General features: G+C 51.7%; 1 protein-coding gene across 1 annotated transcript in view; it reads left to right on the top strand.

Moving 5' to 3' along the window:
* Positions 1-1,663, top strand: part of PPCDC (phosphopantothenoylcysteine decarboxylase) — a 110,916-nt gene extending 109,253 nt beyond the window's left edge. The window contains exon 8 of the transcript XR_009500765.1: positions 937-1,663. The gene's annotated coding sequence lies outside the window, so the exon portion shown is untranslated. The remainder of the gene's footprint in view (positions 1-936) is intronic.
* The last annotated feature ends 17,661 nt before the right edge of the window (positions 1,664-19,324 follow it).

Raw genomic sequence — 19,324 nt, 5'->3', positions numbered from 1 at the left:
CTGAAAACCGACAGGTGCCCTCCAGCCTAGGCCTGCATCTCCCATCCTCCCCACCCTCTCCCCTGTAATGAGTGGAGGGGTACAAAATCTACCACTGTGACCTAAGGATTATTTTGAGCTGAAGATATTTGAGAATCAACAGATGCAGGAGGAGGCCTTTCTCTGAACTTCCCCTTATCTGCCTAAAAGCAGAGCCTCCCAAAAGAATTCACATGTCATAAATTCCCTCCTGGGAGTTTCACAACCAGAGAAGACGGACTCCAGTCACCTGAGACCCGGATAAGAATTCACCTAAACAGACCTTATCACAACACCTCTCACATCTCCCAGCTATTCTCCTAAGGGCCCATTTATTTTTCCTAAAAGCTGTTTGTTTTCCCATAAGTGCCCTTTCTCCTCTTTCCCTATTAAGATGGTATATAATATCTGATAAGGGGTTAATATCCAAAATATACAAAGAACTCATACAACCCAAAGCAAACGGAAAATACCAAACAGTCCAATTTAAAAATGGCAGAAGAACTGAACAGACATTTTCCCAAAAAAGACATACAAATGGCCAAAAGTTACATGAGAAGGTGCTTGGACATCACTGATCTTCAGGGAAATGCAAATCCAAATCACAATGAGATATCACCTCACAGTTGTTAGAAGGGCTGTCATCAAAAAGGCAAGAAATAACAAGTGTTGGTGAGGATGTGGAGGAAAGGGAGGCCCTGTACACTGTTCTTGGGAATGTAAATTGGTGGAAAACCGTCTAGAGGTTCCTCACAAAATTAAAAACAAAACTACCATAAGATTCGGCAATTCCACTTCTTGGTATATATCCAAAGGAAATGAAAGTGAGATTTTGAAGAGATAGCTGCAGCCCCATGTTCACTGCAGTGTTAGTCACAATAGCCAAGACATGGAAATAACCTAAGTGTCTATCAACAGATGAATGGATGAAGAAGATGTGGTATATGTGTATACACACCATGGAATGTAATTCAGCTATGAGACAGAAGAAAATCCTGTCATTTGTGACAGCAAGGACGAACCTCGAGGACATGCTTAAATGGAAGAGATGGCGAAAGAAAACTACTATACAATATCGCTTATGCATGGAATCTAAAAAAGTTGCACTCATAGAAGCAGAGTGGAGTGGTGGTTGCCAGGGCCTGGGAGGGGGGAGGAAATGGGCAGATGATGGTCAAAGCATACAAACTTCCCTGTATAAGATGAATAAGTTATGGGGAGTCTACTGTAGAGCATGATGATTATAGTTAATAATGCTGTGTTACATACTGAAAAGTTGCTAGGAGAGTAGATCTTAAATGTTCTCACCACAAAAAAAGAAATGGTAGTTGTGTGACATAATGGAGGTGTTTTAGCTAATGCTGCGTGGTAATCATTTTCAATGTATGTGTATCAAATCAACACATTGTACACCTTAAACTTATACAGTGTTATGTCAATTATATCTCAATAAAGTCGGGAAACAAAATAAGATGGTATATAAGCCCCAAATTCTAACTGCTTCTTTGAGCCACATTTCCTGTGAGCTCCTTTGTATGTATGTGAATGAACTTTTACCTTTTCTTATGTTAACCTGTCTTTTGTTAGTTTAACTCACAGGTCCCCAGTCACTGAATCTAAGTGGGCAGAGGAAAAGTTTGTCCTCCCCACCGTGATTATAATAAAAATAGTACTAAAAATAAAAATATATTGAGTGTGTACTGTGTGCCAGCCCTATTATAAAGCTTTATATGTGTTATCTAATTTAATCCTCCTCCCAGTACCCTTTTGAGGTGAGTGCTGCTGTTAGTTCCACTTTATAAATGCAAAAATTGAGGTTAATCTGCCTAAGGCCCAGAGAATAAACGGTGAAGTTGGGATTTGAACCTAGTCATACCCCCCGGAGCTCAAGCCTCTGAGCGGGGGCTAAGCCACAGGTGTTGGGAGTCCCACTTCTGGCTCCGCCTCCACTGGCCTGTTTCCCGGTCTTCACAGCAGATTGGTAAGGTCTCTCCTAGCTCTGACAGTCCTCAATCACAAGACATAGGCTGTCAAGAAGGAGACCAGCTTGAGTGTGACCTGTCTACAGGGTTAGCAGAGGGAATGTCATGCGACAGAAAAAAGCCACTGGCTGCCGAGGGAGGGGTTCTGGGCTGAGTGTTTTCCACCCATCTCTGCCACTGCCTGGCTGTGGACCTTTGGGCCAGTCGCTTGCTCTCTCTGAGGCTCAGTGCCTTCATCTCTCATCTGCCTGATCCTCAGTCTAGAGGATCCAAGGAGAGGGTGTAAACTATATAGAGTATACTCAAAATGTGGACTATATGACTTCATGAATTATGACTCCCAAGTTCCAGTGATATGGTGATCACAACATCTTATCAGCATCAACATATGAAGGCTGCCTAACCTGCATATCTATCAGACCTACAGCCAAGTGTGAAGGGGTTGCAGAACCAGCATATGTTTGCTAAACCTGTCAAGAGCCACACCTAAAAGCTTAGTTAATTTGCATGTAGCCAATCGCAGCAAACAAATGAATGGCAGTGCCCTGAGGGGAACTGTGGTGTGATAAAAATGCTATGTATTATATATGATATTTATACTATAACATATAATATTATAGAATATATTTTATATGTGAAATAATATTCTATATATAATATACATGTAATATATCTCTATATTATATATATTTATTATTTAAATATATTTTTATATAAATGTATGTATAAATTTAAATATATCTATATATTTATTTATTCCTGGCATAGAGCTCCTAAAACCCTTGTAATTTCCTGAGTGATAGGAATGTCTTTTATTATTCATAACAGGCTTCTTTGACTTTACCTGAACTCAGGTTAATGCGGTGACTCAGTGTGGGGCCTCTAGATAATGTCAGGATGGGGACTGGTCACCAGAAAGACCAAATATGTGATTAGGAAATGGGAATTTTCCACTCCACCCACCTCATTCTACCTCCAGGAAGGGGAAGGGGCCCTGGTGATTGGATTATAAAAACTCTTACCCAGTGAGGTTCAGAGGACTTCTAAGTTGGTAAATACATCAAGGTGTGGCAGGGTGACAACCCTGGAGAGGGCATGGAAGCTCCCATCTCACCCCCCGCCCCCCTGCCCCATACCTTGCTCTATACATCTCTTCCATTTGGTTTATTTGATCCTTTAAAATAAACCTTAGTTCTGTGAGTCATTCTAGCAAATTATTGAACTTGGGAGGGAGGAGTTGTGGGAACTCCTGAATTTGTAGTCAGCCCAGCAGGAGTATGGGTACCCCCAGATACCCCATTTGCAACTGGCATCTCAAGTAGGTTAATCTTATAGGACTAAGCCCTTCAACTTGTAGGATCTGACACTAACTCCAGGTAGATAGTGTGAGAATTGCATTAAATTGTTGGGCGCCCAGTTGGCATTGGAGAATTTGTTGTTGGTGTGGAAAAAACTCCATAGGAACCAATTACAAAAAGAGAGTTCCCCACTGCAGAGTATAAGGACCCAGAGCTTTCTTACCCCCTTGCTCTATTTATCAGCAATATGCAAAAAAAGTTTGAAATAAAAGGCAAATCTCTGGCAGGAGACTCTGCGTATTGCTATGAAGAGCTTCAGATGAGATCTGATGCAGAATAACATCCTAGGCAGCCACCGCTGCTGGTGAGAGAGCATCTGTACCAGCAAGTGGATCACCACAGGCATCCACCTGGAGCTCAAGGTACTGTGGTCTTTCTACTCTTGCTCAAAGAAATGTGTATGTGTGGTGTACGTATTCATAGAGACTTTTATCTGAATAGATGGAATAATTCTATATGGGGATCTTTTATGTTGAATAATCCTATAATAAATACAAATAATTTGGAAATGCTGCCCATCTTATCCTGGGTCCTCTGAAAAACAGAGCTTTATGCAAGGATTAAGGTGCTAATACTTTATTTGGGAGGTGCAAGCCCAGGGTAGCAAGGGTGAAGAAAAGAGAAGTAAGGCTGGGAAAGGTGGAATAAAGCAGATTGTTAGGGGAATCTGAGCAAGCACCCAAGATTTGTACCCCCAGATGCTATTCTGTTTGGATTCCAAAGTTACTTTGAAGCCAGTGGAATTAGTGTAATACATTCATGGCAGATTGACACAGTTTCTCCATCTGTGAAATGAGAGCGCTTGCTGAGGATGACCTTTCCCCTACAGGCCTCCTTACTCCAGTTCTGACTGTTTCTTAGGGGGGAAAGGCCGCTGAGGGCCCAGCACAGCTCACTCACACCTCCATCTTCTGCTGCCTGTGACCACACCCCCGTGAGCCATTCTCAAGTCGTAGCCCAGCCAAGGCCCAGTAGTTGAATTCACATTCCCCAGTAACACCTGTGGTGTACCAGGGACCCAGAAGTGAATCAGACCCTGTCTTTACTATTTGATTGCCAATAGTAATAATAATAATAGCCACCCGTATTGCCATCTTTTACTGTAGCACCAGCTTTGTGTCTGGCATATAAACATAAACACACACACACACACACACATGCATCCTGTTTAATTCTGACCACAACCTTGAAGACATGCATCACTTTTCCATTTTACAGATGGAGAAACGGGGGCTCAGATGTGTTCTGGACCTTGCCCAAGAACACCAAAGGGCCCTGGGTTAGACGCAAAACACTATGGTTTGAATTTCTATGAGGAGGTCAATCGAAGAACATGCTAGGAGGGGCGCCCATTGTTCCTTAATCGTCAGGTTTTCTCAATATGCTATAAAGTAGTTTATAGCCAATGCACCACAATGCACTTCGGGCTAAGGTACCTGGGTGGCTTCCCGCCTGGTTATTTGTGTGTGCATGTGAGGGCTCACCTGGAACAGCGAGGCCCCCTTGCCCCTCCTCAGTGCAGCATAGCCCGAGAGCTCATGGGCTGATCCTGGGCCCCCATGATGGGGCATCACCTGGACAGAGCTGTGGGGTCCTCTCATCCTTTGCCCTCACTTTGCGGCCCTCCTCCCTGATGAGATGTCCCTTCCAGCAGCTGCCCCCTGGGGCATATGGCCACTCCTGAGAAATTAAACCATAACACCCTCGTCTGAGGCTGGTGTGGTGTGAAAAGTGCCCCTTCCAAATTCTCATCATCAGGAAGTAGAGGCCTGGGACCCCGTGGTCATTCTCCTTAAAGGAACAAGCAACCATTCTTGGTAAGTGGAAATATTTTTTTAAGCCAAGAAGCTGCTGCTCTAAATTTGCTAAAACTGAGTCAATCTTTGGCTTCAATCCCCAGGACAAATATCAGTATAGAGAAAACTTTTACAGTTGTGGGTGCTCCATAGACCAATGAATGCAACCAATTATATGTTGTTCAGATGGGCAGTGAATTGGATGTTTGAAAGTGTTATCTTTCACTCATTTAGAAGCAAAAGACACATTTTTATAAAGTCTTTACAAAAAGAGGAAAGTGGCACAATGCAAATATAAGAGACATGCAGATCATTGATGATAAATGTTCCATAACAGGCTGTAGTTTTGTTGTTGTTGAACAAGTTTTTGCCCAGTTGCAATGCCCTGTGAAGCTTCCCCCAAGGTGGTGGAGATTTCTCTCTGAAGAGAGAGGGTTTGCAAGTCTCCTTGGCCTCTCTTTGGCCCAGGATCCCCAGGTATCTCGACTTGAGGACTGAAGTTCCTGAGGGAGGACCCTGTAGGGCCATTCCTCTCTCACTTGGATGACACATACAGTCAGAGCTGGCTTCATGGGTCTGAGACCAGGACAGCCCACAGGGTCCTGCACTCAGAAGGACACCTAGCTTGGTTAAATGCACTGAGATTGATCGGCATCTTGAAATTTTTCATAATTTTATCTTTGAATTTGTGTCTTGTAAGGAAAGTCCAGGGGAGTAATGGAGCCAGTGCCAGGGGCTTGAGGCTTCCTGCTCACAGCACTGTCCTACCTCCTGCCACCTTCCTGCCTCTTTAGAACGCGCTCTTATCCTCTGGTACACCTGGCCTCACCTGGCCTTCTCCTCCTCTCTACCCTGCAACCACTGGCCACCTTTCTCTGGTCAGGCAGCAATATGGTGCATTCAGTGGGGTGGCTTGGCCAGGGCAAGCCTCTTTCCCATCCCCATATGGGTGCCTCGCATAGCCTGGCTTGAAGGTTGGGACGTGGGTGGGGACTGTGGGCCTTTGGGAAGGCAACATGCCTGACTCGACTTCCTGGAGCACGTGCCTGGTGGCTGATATGAGGGACAACCTGGAAGTCAGTGGATCCTATATGTGTGTGCCAAGTCTTGGGACTTGCCTACCCCACCGCCCACCTGTGAGGGTCTGCACTTGTCCTGTGAGTATCCCCATGCTGGAAGGAGTGTGACATTAAATAAATAAAACGAGCATTAGGATGGGTTGAGAGAGAAATCGCAGAAAGAAGGAAAAAGCTTTAGCTTTTTCCCTGCTTTTCGAACGAGGGACCCTGCGATTTTTTCATTTTGCACTGAGCCTGGCGAATAACGTAGCTAATCCTGTATGCAGTGTTGTGCTGGAGCCAGCTCTCACCGGCTCCCAACTCCGTGTTCAGTGATGTCATGTTGGAAGCTTGAAAGCGGCCTGGTGATAATATTAACAAGACAGAAATCAGGCAAATGCTGCAAACCAGGACCTTTTTTTCTTAGAGCTGGTTGTTAAACATTTACCAGCACACCACTGCACAGAGCACTCAATCATGTTGGAAACTTCTTACTCTTGTTATTATTATTGGCGAAACTGGGCAGGCCCAAACTTCTAGGGGGACAGTACAGAGCCAGGGAAGGAAGGCTAGGGAAAAAAACAACTCACTAAGTGCCCAGGCACTGACCCAAACCATTTCACCACCATTTCAGGGATGAAGAAACAAGCTCAGAGAGGTAATGGACTCACCCAAGACCACACAGCAGAACAGCTACTGAGTTCAGATTTGGGCCCAAGGTCCTAGCTCTTAGGAGAGGCTCTTTAGAGCCACCTGTCCCCTGTCCTTTGCACAGTGCCTAGCACAGGGTTATGAACTTCAAGACTAAACTGGGATGAGGGGATCAGGAGGAAAAGGCAGGAGGGGTGAGGGGGAAGGACCCAGAAGTCCCAACCCTACACTTTTGTCTTCTTTCAGGATCCTCATGGCCTGAGGCAGAGGCCTAGACGAATGGGCGGCAGGACAGAATGTTCTGGCAGCCACCGACTAGATCAGAGGCACAAATATTTGCTAAGCCCAGGGGCCTCCCAGACATGCTGGCAGGGTTCAGGGAAGCAAGTGTATGGAGCCTCTTCCTGTGGAGCCAGGGAATCCAGGAGAAGGAAAAGCCCCTCAAAGAGTCCTCCCTGACCCCATTTGCTTTGTCACAATTGTATACAAGTCCCTCACACCCTCAAGTATGTAAAGTCCAATCACAAAGCACCTTCTCAGCCGTGAGCTGAATAGGGAGATGACCTCCATTTTATAGATGAGGAAACTGAGGCCCACAGAGGGAAGAGAACATGCCCAAGGGCTGGGAAATGGGAGAGCCTGAAGTGGAGGCAGGATGGGAAAGCTTACCCCCAACACCGACAGTCTTGATCCTGCATCTGGTCTGCTGCCCCCCCCTACTCAAGAACTGCCCTTGAACTTCACTGGCCTGGACTATTACTTGCTAGTCCCCGACTGACCCCCAGACCCTCCTCTCTGGCCAGACCTCTCATACCCTCGCTTCTTACAGCTCCGGAGGGCTGCTCTCTCCCCAGGGAAACCTCCCCTCTCTTCTTACTTCCCAGCTCAGGGAGCACTTCCCATCTCACACCCTCCTCAAATCTTGACCCTCCTGCCTTACCTAGCTCGGACCTGGCCTCCAGTCCAGGAAGCCCTCCTGGACTGCTCCTGCTCACAGGGCTCATGCCCTCTCAGGAGTGGGAGCATGAGGGGTCTGGGTCCTTCTCAGGAGTGGGAGTAAAACAGGGGTCTGGGGCCTAGTTGCAGCTCTGGCACCAACTCACTGGGTGATGTGAGGCTACCCTGTTCTCTCTGAGCCTCAGCTGCCTTATCTGGACTCAGCTTGCCTGCCTCACCAGGGAACTGAGAGTGTGGGTGGGAAAACCTTGGCAGTGAGCACAGATCACAGCTGCTGGAGTTCTTGTTGGCATCAGCAGTGCCCCAACCTTGGGCTCCATCCAGACCCACTGTCATCCAGCCACACGTTGTCTCGACTTCTGCCTCTCCTCTGCGGGTGGGAGGCCTGAGTCTGGCCTGAGAGCTCAGCTGGGCTGGGTGCTGGGCACACAGGCACTCCACTGGCCCCAGCGAGCCAGGCCTGGGAATGGGGCTGGGAGGGGCTGCAGCTAGAGAGGTTGGAGGCCACCTTGAGTCCCAGCCCCTAGGCAGTTCTGCCCTTCAGCCCTCCAGGGTGTTAGCAATTTTTCCCAATCAAGAGCAAACTCTATCTCCATGGCAGCAAAATTAGGAAGGGCCCCCGGGAAATACTGGAGTTTTTTTTCCCCGGAGGCCGACTTTTGGAAGGCCCAAAGAAGTGCACCCCACAATGCCTAGAATCAGAGACTGTCATGGCAATGCATCGTATGGAAGAAGCCTGCTCCCCATCGTAGAGATGAGGAAACTTGACACCTAGAGAGATGCAGGGACTTGCTACCACTGCAGGGGAGACGCTAGTACGTTTAGGTAGACGGGCCCTCGTCTTGAAGTTGCGTGGGCAGAGCAAGCTCCAGCTTTTTACTTAGTTTTAATGCTATTGTGAGTTGCTTTGGGGGCTCAGGCCCTTTCAGAGTCACCCCTTTGGCACCGCCACTGCTTCGGGTCTTCAAACGTCTAAGACTGAAAGAAGACCAAAGCCCTGGAGCTCAGTTCCGAGGCTCCGGACCTCGGAATCCCACGTAGGAGGGAGCCTCGCTCGCCCAGCAAGGGGTATGGGGGCTCTGCGGGGCGGGGCACGCCGGGGGCGGGGCCGAGGCAGCTATGGCTCCACCCCCGGTAAACTGCGGACTCGGGTAAACAAGCCTAGGCGACGCCTGGGGCTGCTCCTGCAAGCCGGGCGCCGAGTTACATCACGGTTCCCGGGAGCTTCCCGCCCGGCCGGCAGGTCCCCGCGGCCCTCGCTCGCCCGCCGCCTGTGTCCGAGGAGCAGAGGGCCGGCGAGGAGCCTCCCTCCCCGGGCCCCCCAGGCCAGGAAGGCCTCCAGGTTTTCTCCGGAGGCCCCTGGGACTTCGTTGACACCGGTTCAGCTAGAGGGAAGGGACTACGCCGTGGCAGCACAAGAACTGCTCCCCAGTTTCCCCACCTGTGAAAACAGGAGGCTGCGTTAGGGTTCTGTGCCTCCCAGTTGGGGGAAGGAGAGGTGCGCCCTGAGCCCAGGGCGAGGGGCCGCCCCCGACCGAGCTGGCTGTGGCTTGGAGCCGGGCTTTCTACTTTAGCGGTGTAGTGGGTGCTCGCACAGCCAGGTGTCCCAGAACGCAGACCCTCCCCTCCAAGGGGTCTGGGGGACCACTCAGCCGCGCAGAGCAAGGATGACTCTGTAGTATCCTAGCATCTCCCTCTCCCGACTTGCTGCGGGACACCGACCCTCTGGGTAACAGGAAGACTTGCCCGCCACCCTCACAGCGGGTTTGTGCCAGCGCTTTGGAAAAGGTATTGGGTTGCACAACCAGTGGGGGAAATTGCCGCTCAATATCGACAGCTTGCACCTCGGAGCCTGATCCGAGCAACAGGCTGCCTGAGGAGGCTGTGGGCCCCCGCCCCTGGCAGACACTCAGGCAGGTGTGGGCCAGAACAGGTCATGGAGGCAGCAGAAGGGATGCTTGCCCGATCTCTAGGAGCTGCCCGGTCCCGGCACCCAGCGATTTGGTGATTCTGCACCTGCGCTGTCCAATAAGGTAACCACTAGCCACTTGTGCCTGTTGAGCCCTTGAAGTGTAGTTTGGGGACTCACTTGGAACCCCAGAGTTGGCATGAAGATCATTTTAAGCTGAAGATATTTGAGATTCAACAGATGCAGAAAAAAGCCTCCTGGGAGCTTCCCTTATCTGACGAAAAGCAGCAACTTCTGGGAAAACGAAGCTACCATAAATCCCCTCTCCAGGGGAGTTTCACGGCCCTGAAGAAGACGAGAGACCTTTCATACTTGTATAGACAAATATTATCACAAACTTTCTTATGTTGGTTCTCCTAAAAACCCATTTATCATTCCTAAAGAAATCTGTTTGGTTTTTTTTTTCCCCATAGAAGCCATTATTTCCCCTCCATTTTCCCTAAGTTAGGTTTGTAAACCTTTAACTTTAATCATTTAATGGGCCAATTACTTCCTTTGTTGGCTCCTATGTGCATATGAAATACACTTTTTTCTCCTGTTAATCTGTCCTTTGTCAGTTTAATTCTCTGGCCTCTGCAGCTGAACCTGGGAGGGTAGAGGAAGATTTTTTCCCTCCCTTGCAGTGGCTAGTTGGCATGAATATGTGCAAGAAGTGTAAAATACCCACAGGATTTCAAAGACTTAGCTTGAAGTAAAAGAATGTAAAATATGTCATTAATAATTTCATATATTGATTACATATGAAACAATATTTTGGATAAATTGGGTTAAATTAAATATATTAAAATTTAATTCCACCTGTTTTCTTCTTTTTTTCGTGTCCACTAGAAAATTTTTAAAAAACATACGGCTCGTATTATATTTCTATTGGATAGAACTACTAAATGTCAGGTGACCTTGTGTCTTGGGTTTACTTTTACCAGGCAACATCAACATGGCTTTATTAACTGAATACTGTGTCAGGTCCTGAGTGGCTCCGGCGGGTTGGGTGGAGTAGGGGGCTGCCACGGAGGCACTGTGCCAGTTCTCGACAAGTTGCCAAGCCCCTTTTGGCTCCCAGCTCAGCCTGGCTGGGTCCTCCTGCAGTCCTGCCTCCCTTCCTCCACAGGACACTCAGGCCAGCAGAAGGCTGGGCAGAGGATTCTGGGACCTGACAGGGCTCTGGGAACTCAGGGAAGGAGCTCCACACAGGCCAAGGGTTCAGAAGACAGTGTGGCCAGTGGCCAGAAACCATGGCTGGCCCTTGAGAGCTGTTCCCATAGCCAGAACCACAGAGGAGCCTTTCAGCCGCCCAGTCCCAGGCTTCACTGCACAGCAGCACCTCCTGGCCATCTCTTAGTGGCAGCAAAGCCCTCTACCAGCCCTGCCAGTATCACCTGGCAGTGATGGAACAGGCTCCCCAGCTCTCTCATCCTCTGCCACCTCCCATTCCCCAGGCTCTGCTTGATTAAAAGATGTTCCTGATAATCACAGGGCTGCAGGCTGAAGTCTGGGAAAGAAAGATATCCCAGACTCACACACACACACACAAAACCCCACGCAACTTCTGCAGCTGGCATTTCTGATTAACAGTCCACACCTGGTAATTTGAGGGCTGTCCTAGTTGGTATGACCCAGGTTTAACCCATGCAGCTGATATGAATGTGACAGCTTTACGGCCCTGTAAAGCTAACCAGACCTGTACATAGTTAAACAACCTTATCTAACATTCCTTTTTCTTCTCCTATATAAACTTGCTCATAATAACAATAGCTAACAGTCTTTCATGCTTTTTGTGTGCCAGGCACTGTGCTAGTAGCTTACACATATTAATTCACTTAATTTGAATTCAATTAGATTTCAGGCACAACAACAACCCTATGACGTATGTGCTGTTATTATCCATTGTTCACGGATGAGGAAATCGAGGCACAGAGACGTTAAATCACCTTGCTCAAGGTCACACAGCTAGAAAGGGACAAAACTTGGATTGAAACCAGGTGAGTCTGGCTTTAGTGTTTGTGCTGCCAGTCACTTTATTACACAGCTTCTCCCAGGATACTGGAGGAATCTATTGTGTTTTGTTTTCCTTGACTGGTTCCTTTGCTAACCAGTTTATGGTAAACCTGTAACACATGCTCACCATCTAAAACCTGTCTGAGATTGGCTTTCACAGATTAAAAATGATGAGGTAGAAAAGTGACCAAACTCATAGGGAAGAAGAAAAAAATCCCAGAGGAATAAATCTTCCTATCATTCTTTGTCCATTTCTCTACGTGGGTGGGCAAGAAAGCACTGTCTGAGAACGGATGTAGCTTGTTAAAAGAGACACTGCAGCGGAAGGTTGTGAGGCCTGGGCTGATAGGTGCCCTTAGTTTAGCAAGCTGCCTGGGCGGGCTCAGAAATGGGAGACATAGCTGGTTTGCTGGGGTGGGGTGCTAAATTGCTAGGAATGAGGATGGGAGAACAAGCATTTCAGACGGGGGTTGGGGGGGAATCCCTGGAAGATGTCAGCAAGCTGTGACCTGAGTCGGGAGTGGCGGGATGGGAAACAGCTGATGGGTTTTAAGATAAGAGGGCCACCGTTTCATTGTCTGACCTGCTTAGCTGTGACGTTGCTCCTCTGCATCGTCCGGACCTTTGGTCAAAGCCTAACACCAACGCTGCTTTGCGCCGGTCAGTGCTGAGGGGCTAAGGGCTGGAGAGGGGGTGGGGGTCCAGCGTGGGGAGGAGTGGGCTGGAGGCCATGGGCGCAGAGCGAGCTGCTGGGTGGGAAGTCTGCCTGGAGAAACAGAAGCCACTCCACCAGCCTCAGAGTTACTGGAGGGCCACTGGGTCCCTGCCAGTTGCAGGGTGGGCAATGCACAAGGGTGTCCAGCCCCTGAAATCCAGCACATGCTCTGCTCCCCCGTCAGGCGCCCTGACACAGGGCTCTGTCTGCCCCGAGCGGTGCCTTTTCCCAGTCCAGGTGGGCTGGCAGCAGCCCTGTGTGGAGCCTCTGCTGAAAGCTAAAGGCTTGAGGCCCCTCGGACAGTAGCCGCTTGGGTCCTGCACATAGTACAGGACGTGGACTGCTGCTAGATCGTCCTGAGTCAGAGAAAGACCCGTAGGGCCTCATCCTGACTTCAGACTCAGCCTCCTGCCTCTTTCTGGGGCCACCCTAGGCCAACCTCCTCTGGGCAGCCTGCCTCTGCAAATGCGTCCAGCCCGTGGGACCTCAAAGACACAGAGATGGGGCCCATGATGGGAGTCCCGAGTTATACGCTATGAGCAATAGAGCACCTGAGTTTGCTAATCAGCGTTTGGTTTGGTTTGGTTTGGTTTTGAAGAAGTTAGAGCAGACTCAAGGGTTTATTTATTTATCCATTCATTCCTGTTGTTTATAATGAACCTGTACACCAGATACATTGATTTTCTAATTTAGTCTCACAACATACCATTTGGTGTTTTTATTCTTACATTACAGATGAGGAAACTGAGAGGCAAAGAATAGCTGCGACCCAGCCCCTGTCTAGATGGTACAGGTCTTCCCGTTTGGTAGGGGTGGGGTGGTGGCAGCCCGGGCTTCAGGTGGGAGAGGGTGAGCCAGTGAGGGCTGTGCCAGTGCTTTTCATTTGCTTCCACCATAAAAAAGGAAGAAAGGCGTATGAGCCCCATTTCAGAGATGAGAAAACTGGCCAACCGTGTCCAGTGACTGGCCTGAGGTCACAAAGCTCGGCTGGGGTGCAGCCAGGATGCAAACTTGCCTTTGCTAGTCTGGTGGAGGAACTCAGTGTAAACCCCAAAGCAGTGAGTGCAGGGACAGGGGCTGGGGATGGGGGAGTGTGGGGGTGGAGGTTGGGGAGCAAAACCGGGGCCGGGGGCAGTGGGTGATTGAACACCCTCCCCCCAACACCTCCTTATTCTGGGCCAGAAACGAGAGGCCAGGGGGGCTTTTAGGGTCCTGGGTGACTAGTGGGTCCTGTGGGCACACACAGAGGGCACGCATACCCTGGCATAACAGGCCTGGCAGAGTGCAGGACACAAAGAACAAGGGGGGACTTCCCTGGCGGTCCAGTAGGATTCCACACTTCCACTGCAGGGGGCACGGGCTCGGTCCCTGGCCGGGGAGCTAAGATGCTAAGATTCTGCATGCCATGCAGCACAGCCAAAAAACACCAAGGAGTGAGCCGATGAATGAATGAATGAATGAATGGGGGAGGGAATGAATGAAAAGCCATGTTCCGAGGTGTGTCTGTCCGTGAGGGGTTGTGCTCCCGTGTGGTTGCAACATCTTCTCCTCCTGGTCCTCTGAGCTCCTTCCTGTGAGTCTGGCCTGGCTGGGAGAGCTCCATTCCAGGCGCAGTGGCAGGAGCACAGGGCTGGGAGTGAGGGACCACAGCTTGGGGTCTGCTTCTGGATCTGCTGCTTCCTGGCAGTGAGAGCTTGAGCAGGTCACTTCACCTGGGCTTCCGCCTCTGCACGACTGGCCTACTAACCCGCAGCTCGGGAGACTGCTGTCCACTCCAGTCTGCTAAGCTTCATGAACTGTGAGGCTCTGGACTGATGTTGTCCTCATTACGAGAAGAGTCAATAGTCCTGGACAGAGTCCACAGGCAGCCGGGTGGACAGGAGATTGGACAGGAAATGGGGAGGGGTAGAGGAGGGAATGCGTCCGGCTGAATGAGGGCTGGGGAGGGGGGCAGTGGACACCCCGGTGCAGGCCTGTACTGGGAGAGGGGGCTCTCTTGGTTGTCCCAGGCCAGTCCCCCACATGCACACGCACCTCCGGCTGCACAGCCCAGCTCGGTCCACCCCACCCCTCGGGTTCACCTCCAGGAAGCACTGAGCATTGCTGAGCCCCAGCTCACGCTGGGTTCCTCACATTCACAACCTCACTTAGTCTGCCTGATTGTCCCACAAGGTGGGTGACAATTATCCTAATATTATACCCGCAGAAGCTGTGCTACAGGGAGATGAAATGACCTGCCTAAGGTGACATAGCTAAGAAGCAGCAGAGGCAGGATTTGAGCTGAGGACAGGGCACCCATCTCCCCCGGCCTCTCCAACCCAGAGTGTGGGCCCCTGCCCTCCAGTCCCGTGGCCCTGGAAGCACATTCTCAAGCTTGGGGAGGGCCCTCATTCTGCTCTGTGAGGCCTGTCTCGACTTGTCACGGGGTGGGGAGGCCACCATCCTGGTAGAAGCCTATCAGGTCACGGTGACAGTCCTGGCTCCCCAGGGACTGGCTCCCAGCCACAGCCCTGGGGGGCGGTTAGCACTCTACCCGCACTGACCTGGAGTCACGGAGTCAGCCAATCAGGGAGCCCCTCAAAGTCCACAGGGGTGCTTGGGACCGAAAGGGTTGCAGGAGTGGATGAGAGGTGGCCCCGGTTCTGGGCAGACCCTGACTGAGAAATAAAGAAGACTGATCATGGCTGTGGTCACCTGGGCCCCAGGGAGAGGCCCAGGCCTTTCACGTCCAAGCCAGATCCACTTCCTGGGTTCACCAGCTTCCTCTGCTGCTTCCCTCAGCACCCCCTTCCCAGCTGAGAAGTACAGTCTCCACAGTTGCCTCCAAATGACTTCACAAATGCTTTGCCCTTAAGGCTTTATGCTGCCCCTTCTGGGGACAAACAGGGACCATGGTCACAGGCAGGGCTCAGGCTGACCAGAGCCTGATACTTCTGCCCCCCACCGTCAGCGCCCGTGGTGTGGGTCACAGGAAGACCCCGCAGACTTGAGTTTGACACTCAGAAGATCACTGTGGGCAAGGAGGACCAGGCCAGAGGCAGCGGCCTGGAGGCAAGGAGCCATGGTTTCTGAGTCCCTTCCCCTTAATTGAACAAACCCACCTCAAGGCCTTTCGCCCTATTAGGATCGTCCTGCTGTGTTTCCTTGTTGTTGCCTCAGAACTGGGATAGGAATGGGGATAGAACTGGAACTGGGAGCCAGGATTGGGATGAAGATGGGCTGGGAGCTGGAGGCTTGAAAGCAGGAGATGTTACTGGAAGGACTCGCCTGCCCGCTCCCCTCCAGCTCGGAGCCTCTGGAGGGAGGAGGGACTGGGGAGCTGGTTTTGGCTTTCTGGCCTTTCCGCCGTGACTCACAGAACTTCTCCTTTCTAGAGTAGGGAAAGCGGACCTCGACTTTCTCAGGGTCCCAAGGCCTTCTCAGGAACTGGCCTGAGAAAGGAGGGGGAACACAGGCTCCCGGAGTGCTTACTGCCTGCCAGGCCCAATCAAGTGCCTGCGAACACTGGGCACTTGAGCCTCACCATGAACTTGGGGCAGGATCATCATCCCACAGTCAAGGACCCTGTAGCTCAGAGAGGTGAAGGGCCCTGCCTGAGGTCCCACAGCCATGAGTGGCAAGTTGGGATTTGGGACTGGGCTAAGTGGCTGGTGGCATTTTTTCACCAGACCATCTTTAATAAGGCAATGCTTATCCCAGGGAAGGAGACACTTACAGGGACTTCTGGCACCAGAACAGTGAGGCAGCAATGGGACTTTTCTAGACTGAACCGGAGGAGACTCATTGCAGGGGCAGACCCTGCCCTGGCCAAGTGTCTTCCCAGCTGCACTCTATTTGCCCTTCCTGCTGCTAGGGCTCCAGTCTCGTGGCTGACCACAGACCGATGTCAGCCCCAGGTTGCCCCGATCTGTGGGTTTTGGCTTGGGGTGAGGCTGACTTCCTGCCTATCTGGGTCCCCTGTGCCGTTCAGACTGGTTGCTTACCTGGGCCTGACATGCCCTCCCTCACACCCTCCCCCAGGCCTGAGCAGTACCTTAGGGGCACCCCCAGCCCTGTCAAGGCCTCTCTCCCTCAGCCAGTGTTTCTCTGACTCTGGGGAGGGAGACAAAAGCTGGCTTCCTGTGACGCTCACCTCCTGCCCCACAGCCTGGGTGCCGCTGCCACCTGCCTCCCACCTCCATAGCACTGCTGCTCTGCCCCACACCCCACATCTTGTAATTCTCCCCGGAACCTGGCGGCTGTTACTGTGACTGTTCCTTTGTTAAAGATGTGGAGGGCTTCCCTGGTGGTGCAGAGGTTAAGAATCCACCTGCCAATGCAGGGGACACGGGTTCGAGCCCTGGTCCGGGAAGATCCCACATGCCTCAGAGCAACGAAGCCCGTGCGCCACAACTACTGAGCCTGCGCTCTAGAGCCTGTGAGCCACAACTACTGAGCCTGTGTGCCACAACTACTGAAGCCCGTGAGCCACAACTACTGAAGCCCACGTGCCACAACTACTGAAGCCCACGCACCCTAGAGCCTGCGTGCTGCAACTACTGAAGCCCGCGCGCCTAGAGCCCGAGCTCCACAACAAGAGAAGCCACCGCAATGAGAAGCCCACGCACCGCAATGAAGAGTAGATCCCGCTCGCCGCAACTAGAGAAAAGCCTGCGCGCAGCAACGAAGGCCCAACACAGCCAAAAAAAAAAAAAGATGAGGAAATTGAGCTCAGTCAGGGGACATCTTGGCCTGCCCCTCACGCCAGAGCCCCTGCGCTGTGCTGTGGCCTCACACACTCTGACAACCCCTCACATCTCTCCACTTCCTTTTGTCTCCTGCAGGAGGCCCTCTCCAACCCCACCAGCCAGAGACCATCCCACCCGCCCTCAGCTCCCTGATCTGACCCCAACCGGTTTTGCCTCCTTCCCTTGGGGACCTGGCTGTCCTCGCACACTTCCCCTGCCCATCACCCTGATATCCCAGCCAGCCAGGCGTCCCTGAATAAGCAGAGCTGGTGAGGAGGTGTGTGGGGGTGCTGAGAAGGGTCCCAGCGATTGCTGCAAGAAGCCTTGTCCTGGGAGGGGCTCCTCTGCCTCCCAGCCCCCTACTCCAATCCCAGAGGGGTTCTTCAGTTGGCTCCGCTGCCCTGTGCTGGGAATGCCACATCAGTGAATGCTGGGGCCACCTGTGGGTGCAGGGAGACTGACAGGGGCCTTGCAGCCTGGCCCCTGGGCCTGCATGAACTTGCCCCAGCCCTGGGCCCTGAGGTCATGGAGACCTCCTCAAACCCCTTCCCAGGGGAGCCGTTCAAAGGCAGACAGGCCGATGAGGTGCTAATTACTGAGCTAATTGGAGCCGAGTGAGCTACAGATGGCCTGGTTGTAGGGACTGCATGAGGGGAGGGGGCTGCCCGCAGAGGGTGAGGAAGGAGGCCCGGGTTCAGAGCGGGCTGTGTTTGCTCAGGAATTGTTGATTTACTAGCACTGGCCAGCTGTCCTGCAACGTCCTGGTCTCCTCCACAGCTCAGCCCTGGCCCTGGCTTTCTTGCCACCAGAAGACTTGTGTTCTGAGGCCACACTTGTTGGAAGGGTTCACTGAGCACTGGGGGGGCAGAGTGCTGTGCTCCGGGGGAGACTGGAGGAGGAGGGAGGACACCCCTGTCTGGGGTGGCAGATGTGGGGCTGGGGGCCCTTGAGGCTGCCTGTGAGAACAGCGGTGACAGCACTGAGCTGGGTCGTCCTGGCAGGGTCTGGGCTCATGCCATGCCAGCCCTGGCTCTTTCTGGACCTCGGCTTGGGCTCTGTCCCTCAAGAACAGGCCTGTGTGGCCTCCCGAGGGGGCTGGAGAGCCCAGGGAGATGGATTTGTGCTCTGTCCCTCAAGAACAGGCCTGTGTGGCCTCCCGAGGGGGCTGGAGAGCCCAGGGAGATGGATTTGTGCTCTGTGATGATGGAGGCTCACAGATGGGGGATGAGATTGACCTCCAGACAGAGGGCAGGCGAGTTAGTGTGGCCACCTTGATGCAACCAGAAAGGATTCCCCTCTTCACAGCCCACCTTTCTGGCACATTCTCAGCACCCTGGAGTAAGGGGGTCTTTGGTTGCCTAGGGTCAGACCCCAGGCCTCAGCAGGGCAGTATGTGACTGTCACTCACATCGGCCTAGGTGTCTCAGCCCACCCCGCATCTAGCCCCATTGGCTCCCGTGGCCCCTGACCACACTCTGCACTCTCTTTGGTCTCCAGGCCTTTGTCAAGGCTGTTCCCCCAACCAAACCTACCCTCTCTGCTCCTTTCTGCCTAGTTAAATCCCTCTCCACTCTGAAGGCTCTGGTTCCATCTGCATCCCAGACTGCTCTGTGACCTTCTGCTTGACCTGCAGCCCCAGCTCCTCCACACCCCTCAGGGGGCCCAGGACCCCCAGACCAGGTAATCAGGAGACAAAGCTGGGAGGCTAAACACCTCCCCTAGGTGAATGCCTGCCCCCACTCTCCTTCCCCTCAGGGTGCTCTCAGAACTCAATGTGATGATGGGTATGAACAGTCATCGGTAGTAATACAGGTTTAATAGCATGATGATAATTGTTCCAATTTTCTGAGTCCCTACTTCTGAGCCAGGCATTGTGCTAGGTACTTTCCTTGAATATCTTCTCACAGCAACGCTCTGGGGCTGGAGTTTCTATTATCTCCACTTGTCAATGAGGAATTGGAGGCTCAGAGAGGTCAAGCAACCCATCCAAAGTTACACAGCAACTAAGTGACAATCTGGGGACTCTTGAGTCCCTCCCCTCACAATGGGAGGGGGGTTGTTATTATTTTTTTGCCAACCTGTTTCCTTCCCCCTTTCC

Source organism: Balaenoptera ricei, chromosome 2 (assembly GCF_028023285.1).
Source record: "Balaenoptera ricei isolate mBalRic1 chromosome 2, mBalRic1.hap2, whole genome shotgun sequence".
Classification (NCBI taxonomy): Eukaryota; Metazoa; Chordata; class Mammalia; order Artiodactyla; family Balaenopteridae; genus Balaenoptera; species Balaenoptera ricei.
The sequence above is the reverse complement of the archived record's forward strand: the minus strand, read 5'-3'. Positions and strand labels throughout refer to the sequence as shown.